This window comes from Lagenorhynchus albirostris, chromosome 4 (assembly GCF_949774975.1).
Source record: "Lagenorhynchus albirostris chromosome 4, mLagAlb1.1, whole genome shotgun sequence".
Lineage (NCBI taxonomy): Eukaryota > Metazoa > Chordata > Mammalia > Artiodactyla > Delphinidae > Lagenorhynchus > Lagenorhynchus albirostris.
The window spans coordinates 34872569-34879663 of NC_083098.1; the positions used below are offsets into that span (position 1 = coordinate 34872569).

Genomic DNA, 7095 nt, shown 5'->3' on the forward strand with positions numbered 1-7095 from the left:
CATGCAGTATGTCTTACAATGTTGGAGTCCTTAAAAATATGACAAGGAAATAACCATGTAGACAAAACCAGAGCATTTCAAAAAATCTGTATTCTACAAACATACCAGTGAATGCTATTAATAAGGTAATATGACAGAAAACAAAATGAGAACTATATGTAAGACCGTTCCCTTTAGTGTACAGAATTCCTGGCAGTTGCTGCACTATCGAGCTACTTATATCTATAGGACTGTCTGTCCTGGTAATACAAAATGAGGCCAAAGTGTGTCAACTTGTTTCCCACAGAAACCACAAAATCTACATGAATCTCTTTACTCCTGTGCCCTTTCACCTTATCTGCTCCCAGTTCTCCACGAAATGTCCTCTTCCTTCTCTAATTATTCTCCTCTTCATTTTGCTAGGCCTTGCACCCAAGCATGCAAGACAGAGAATCCTAGAGGTCCAAGATTCTAGAGTGGCTGTTGGCAAGGGGCAGGAGATTACAGTAACTGCCACACTGTATATACTTCTGTGCAAAGAAAAAGGGACAGTATTCAGAATGTCTCTCATGTATAAAAGAGCTGGATGGCAGGATACCAGTGTGGCCCAAGGAACCAAAGGTAGCAAATTATGGGGAAAACAATGGCAACCAAAGGCTGGAAGAGGAAAGGTTTGCAACCAGCTCTGTCTCCTAGCTCTCTGGTATCTGCGTCCAACGGGCAGAGTCTATTTTGTGAAGCATCAAGCACTGAAAAGAAGACTCCTGCTGCTGCAAGTTGACAGGAAGTAACATCCATGAGGGTAAGAATGGCAAGATCAAGGCTTGTCCTAGAAACAATGCCCATAATGGAAAGAAAAAAGAAAGCAGAAGAGAAATGTAAGTCGCAAGTCCAACCCCTGGCCCAGCCTGGCCCAGCCCAAGGAAGGTAGGAGTCAAGGAGACGAAACTAAAAGAGAAGAGCCTTGGACCACAACACTCTCCACAAGGTACACTCAACAAACTTCACCCTACGCTTTAACCAAGTTACAAAAAGAGCTTCTTAATCCCTCCTTTGGCTCCTTAAAAGCTGCTATAAGTTCACTAATTAGACAGATACGATTTCAGAACAACCGTAATAGTTCAAACTAGATGGCTCTTGCCTTCCTAAGGATATTAATTACATAAGATATATACAGCTCTAAGTATACGATACATAAAATATAATACTGTGTAGGATACAGGTAACTGTTAGTAAATTATATTAATGAATGTCTGTGAGAAATGTTGCAATGATTTCCCTAATGTAAGAGCCTGGGGGAGGTAAATCTGTCTTCTAGGATTTCCTCCCCAGAGCTCAGAAATTCAGGTGTTGTTTTAGCTCTCCTACACTCTCTCCACCCAACCCCGCCTTCCTGTTGGGGATCGGACCTCCCTATTGGCTGTCTCATACCTTGACACTGCCTGCTTTGTGACATCATTCTCCTGTATCATATAAGTGACCAGTGAGCGGGAACCAGTGACCTTTGTACTGGACACATGCGCCGTTCAGCTGCAGCCACTCAGACATCCTCTGCTGTTGCCTCCTCATCCCTTGTATCTGCAGTTGATGTTTTCTCCTCTTCTCTGACCATGTCAGGTAAGAAAAGAAACTTTTTAAAGTTTTTCGTTAGATTTATTTTGCCCCTACATTTACTAGTAGATTCAAAATAGCATGGAATAATGAGGGAACGTATTGAACTAGAAGTCTGGAGACCTAATTTCAGTTCTGACTTTGGCATTTACTATCTGTGTGACTTTGGACAAATCACTGACTGTCTCACAAAGCCTGATTTTTCCCTTATCTGTTACGTTAGGATACTACATTGGTTGATCACTCTGATCCCTGTCTTTTCTAATATTGAGCCTTAAAGGGTACCCATGTAGAAAATGAAATCAGAGACTTCTCAAGAGTGTTTCAACAGAAACACAGAAAAGCCAGGTGACATAGAAAACTAGCAATATATAGCAAGATGTTTCATCTCTAATGATCTCCCTCCACTAATATTTCGACTAGTTGAAAAGAGAAAATAGGGAGAGAGGATGGAGAGTACTGGGCTACATAGGGAGGCACAGAGTCAAACGTAAGGCAGTTTAGGATTGTTTTCATCAGCACAGGCCAACAGGAACCAAGACACAGGGAAAAATATAAGAACGAAGAGGGGAAGAATGGAGGAGCTCTCAAGAAAAATGTAGTTTGCAATGGAATGTTGATGGGAACCAAAGATTTTAAATTAAAGCACAAACAGCAGAGAGTGAATTCTGCTCAGAGCAGGGCAAAACAAAGTTGATTGTAGCAAATCCTTATTTTAACAGACTAAGAGGAAAGTAAGGACAGAAGAGGGTATCACCAGGAAAGGCAGCTTACCAGAAAAGTCATACTCAGTGTTTTTTTTTCTTTTATTGCCTCTCTGAATACAGTTGGCACTTGACAGTTACGAATGTAAACATTTTAGAAATATGTCCTAGAAATCATGCTTCCTATATACAAGAAACCAAAGTGGTTATCTAGGGGTCTGCTTTTCAATGTTTTATTCTTCCTAATTTTTAAACTATGTAGACGTTTTACCAATTAAACACTTTAAATGATATCTTCGAGATTGAATCAGAAGCACTATTTCCTCTGTGTGATATGTAGCTTCTAAGGCAAGGTTGCTTTTCATCTTTACAGTTCTTTCCTTCCTAACACAGAGAGCACATTGATCAACAGCCATCGTTCGTTTTTAGATCTTAGCTACCTAAGAAGGAAAAGAAAAAGTCAAGCCCCACATCTCTATTTCCACATTGAGGGAATTCGCTGGCAGTCCAGTGGTTAGGAGTCGGTGCTTTCACTGCCAGGGCCACGCGGCGTGACAAAAAAAAAAAAAAAAAATTCCACATTTATCTAGAACAATATTGCGGAGTCCTTTCGATGTTCTTACATTTGAAAATCTTTTTTAATTGGATTCTAGTGATGATGGGTTTTTTAGGTTTTGGGATGTCATCTTCTTGGATGTTGAAGATGATTATAATCTAAGTTCTAGGATAAATACAAAAACCTTCTTGATACTTTTAAAGCTCCCTTTCTGCTTATTATATATTTCTATTCTTTGAAACATATATTTCTACCAGGCTGAATACCTGTTACTTGCTGGGTAAAAATATGAATGAGCACAATAATGAAATTCTTTTACACTTATTATTTTGCTGTCTGCTTTGTACCAGTTTTCATTGAAATACTTGTCTGCAAATATTGTGGCTACCTATACATTCACATTCATTGAATTTTGTTGCTCTTTAGGCATTTTTACTGATATATCTTCTCTGTCTGTATGTATTGGCTAGGAATTCATTCAAAATCACCTTCTATCGTGTTTTTGGGTTCACAGTATTCACTAAATACAGTGGGCAAAATTCACTTTAATAACATTGCATGTATGGTACAGAATGTCATTTGTTAGTAAACTCATTATGCTCTGATACATGCCACATACCCCAGTTTTCATAACTATGTATTTCTTTTTCGTTATGTAATATGTTTTTCATGATGTTTCTTTGTCTTTCTAGAACTTATTGTATCTTCCTCCATATAAATCATACACAATATACCAGTTTATTCATGGATTAATTATTACTGCTATTATTATTGGTGGTGGTGTTATAACCACTTTACAGATGAGTAATCTGAAGTAATCAGATAACATTTTTCTTTCCAAAAGCACTTAAGAAATTCACTTTCGGGTAATCATTTTGAGGTAGGATGAGAAACCAGGCTTGAAGAGGGTAAAAATGACTCTTTAAATTTACCAGTTGGAGTGAGCTATATGTGAACTCTAGGTAATAGCGTGGGAACTGCACAAGCAAAGTGAGACACTGGAGATCACGATGGTAACAGCCGTACTGTTTTCTAATGGACAAAAAAAAACTGCCTATAGTGTAAGTTCTATTTCTCCTGCTTTCTGGCACTATCGTGCTCAGAGTAGCATCCTGGCAAGGAAGTCAGGATACTTAGGTTCTGAAACCTGGTAAGGATACTCACATAATGAGAGAACTTGAACAAGTCAACCCGACCTCTCTGAGCCTCAGTTTCCTTCCTCATGAAATGAGACTGTGAAAATAAAAGTTCTCTAAGGACCTCCTAGTTCTAAAATGCTTCCAGTCTAGGAAACAGCATAGAAGTCAATACTAGTGCAGGCTGAAGGGAAAGATAGGGCAGGCAGAAGGTTGCTTCCAGCCTAGGGAACAATGTCTGAGCCATACCACTTGGGTCTTCTGCCCATCCGTGCCCAACATGGCAGCACAGGCAGTTAATACAGAAGAGTGTAAAACTGCTCAGTCCTTACAACCATCATAACGGTCTGATTTTTGGTTTCTCAGTAAGTATTGACATTAGAGGTGTCCTGATAGCAAGAACCTTAAGATAATGCTGTTCCTCAAACATAGTGAGAATTTATCAATCTCCCTGATGTTTTCATTACCCTCTTGTTCTTACAGAAAATTTCCAAAATCCATTTCTACTCAGAACTCTAAATTCTCTGCAGCACTCTCTTCCTGTGGTGAGCAATGCAACCTCCCTGACAGGAAGTGCCTGCAACTTCTCCAGAGTCTCTGCTCCTGCCGTCGGTTCGGCATCAGCTACCGGTAGGTACCTTCTTCCAGACACAGACACACGTGTAGTGCCTACCTTCACCAACAGTCTAGCACAACCACGTTATCTGGAGTTACTGACCAGAGCCAGATCTCCACTTCAGCTGCTTCCTATCCAGGTGTTCTTGACTGGGACATCACAGGAAGCACTTCTTCTTCACTCGGAGACTTTACTCTGGCCGTCACTGACCAGCACACAGCTGCTTCCTCCATGTTTATGGCAGCCCAGTATGATAAAACTGCAGACCCCAATAACATGGTCCCTCTATATCCAAAGGTCCCAACGTGATCAAAGCCAAAGACAACAGAGCCATTAAGGGGAATCAGGTGCGGGAAAAGCCAAGTGTCATAAAGGCTCCCTCTGATCAACCCAGAAAGAACAAACATAAAGCCTCTGAGCCTATCAATGCTGCTCCCAAGGCCAAAATCCAGCCAAAGAATCCAGAGTGCCTGTTAGCGGGAGAAGTGGCTCTATGCAATGCTGCAGTCAGTGACAGGGCTCCTGTGAACACGGCCAAGGGTTCTAAAGGCAAACCTCAGAAAGCTGCATCCAGGAAGATCAGCAAAACGAAGAACCACGGGCAGGAAAAGACCAAAAGGACCAGAGGAAGAAAGAAGGCTGAAGAGAATAAGCAGTCAGGGAGCAAAGTCAAGGCAGGAGAGAAGCCAACAATTCCCCAGACGAAGCGAAAGGAACACCAAACTGAGCTTATCCAAGAGAGCTTTAAAAAGCCCGAACCGCCCTACGCGTGCGCATGCTGGAGGCTGTGCAGGTTTTTCATGCACTGGGGGAGAAGAATGATAAGAGAACTGGGCTCTCCTCCTGTCGGGTCTTGGGAAATTCAAGCAACCCTAAAGACCCCCAGCCAACCCCAGCTATCCAGCCATGGCGGAATACCCCACGTGAGGGTAAGGGCCCTGAGAAAACTCAAGGCAAAGGCCAGAAACCAGACAGCAGTGCTGAAAAAGAGTGTCCATCTCCATCCCGGTATGAGCTGCTGCCTCCTGGGAAGGTCAAGTTGATACCTCTGCCTTTTTCTGCCTGGGACAAGCCTCAAGCTCGACCTGCTCCTCGGAGGCCACAGTCTCCGGCCTCACATCGGCCTGCTGTTGCTGACCGTGCCCACCCTGCCTCTACTGACTCAGCTCAACCTGCTGCAGTCAGTTCTTCCCAGCCAGCTCCTGCCTCTTTGCCAGGTCCTGCCAAACCAGCTCAGCCAACTGTGACCAACCCAACCCAACCGGGTTGGACCGACCATACCCAGCCTAGTGTCCCTCAGTCTGCTGCTCCTAGGCCTGCACCCTACAAAACTTCATCATGCACTTCTCTCCAGTGGGAGCCTGTCCCCCCTGCTGTGACTAAGCGCCAGTCCCCAGCCAAGCTCCAAACCCCATTTCTACTCCAAGACTTCAGCAAGAAACCAGTTCCGTGGAAGGAACCCAATGTTCCTGAGCCAGTAATGTCAAAGCCCATCGAACTACAGCAGAGGCCCGAGCGGGAGGCCATGAAGAGGCGGGCCCAACAACAACGTGAGAATGCTGCCAAATACACCTCTTTGGGGAAAGTGCAATTTTTCATTGAGAGGCAAAAAGAAATGGAAATTGCTGACTACTACGGATATGTAAAGTAACAGCTGCTAGGATTGTTGGTGCCACCTTGGGGACCAGCTCTTCTTCCATATGTAGATAAGACAGGCATAAGTTTATTTACATTGGTATATTTTAAAACAATAAACCTGAATAAAAAAAGAAACAGAATTAATAGATGAGTAATAAACCTTTTGAATTCTGAGATGCTGCTAACTGCGGCGTGTTTTTTTGTTTTGTTTTGTTTTGCTTTTGATGGGGTTGGAATCAAAGTCTGCATGAGAAAGGAAGGACTGAAAGTTGGATGGGAGAATGAAGGAAAGGGGTAAAAACTGAGGAAAGAGGAAGGAACTTGGCCCAGGGCTAGGAAGGCCAAAAGAGATTTATGGATTTATGAAAGGAAGCAGGAGTGAGGATGAAATGGCAGAAGTAAAAAGCAGGGTCAGAGGTCAGGGTTGAAAGAACCAAATTTGAGTAGAGTTGAAGATGACAGAAGGTGACTCTAGGTTTACTAGGAGAAATAGAAAAAATCTCTTGGGGAGGTTGGCCTTAAGTCTCACAACCACCAGATAGGTATTTAAGAAAACAAGAGGTTCAGGGCGCATCTCTGAAAGGTTTGAGTTGCCTTATCCAGGTGTGATTATAGTGGGGGGATAGGGAAATCTACCAGAGAGGTGGCTAGGGCTCAGAGTTATCCTAGGGGCAGCTGACGACAGGGGCAGAGCCAAGGGAACTGCTGCATCAGGAGGCCCACGAATAGGGCCTGGTATGTAAATCACCGTGTACTCAACACCTGAGCACCAGGGCAGCTAAGGCACTATTCAGTTAATCCTGGCAACGACAGGCAAGGCCAGTATTCCTGTGCCACTTCACTTAGAGAGGTGAA

At 43.1% G+C, this 7095-nt stretch overlaps 1 pseudogene; it reads left to right on the forward strand.

The window, feature by feature from the left end:
• The first annotated feature begins 1496 nt into the window (after nt 1–1496).
• Nucleotides 1497–6253, forward strand: LOC132519060 (uncharacterized protein C2orf78-like; annotated as a pseudogene).
• The last annotated feature ends 842 nt before the right edge of the window (nt 6254–7095 follow it).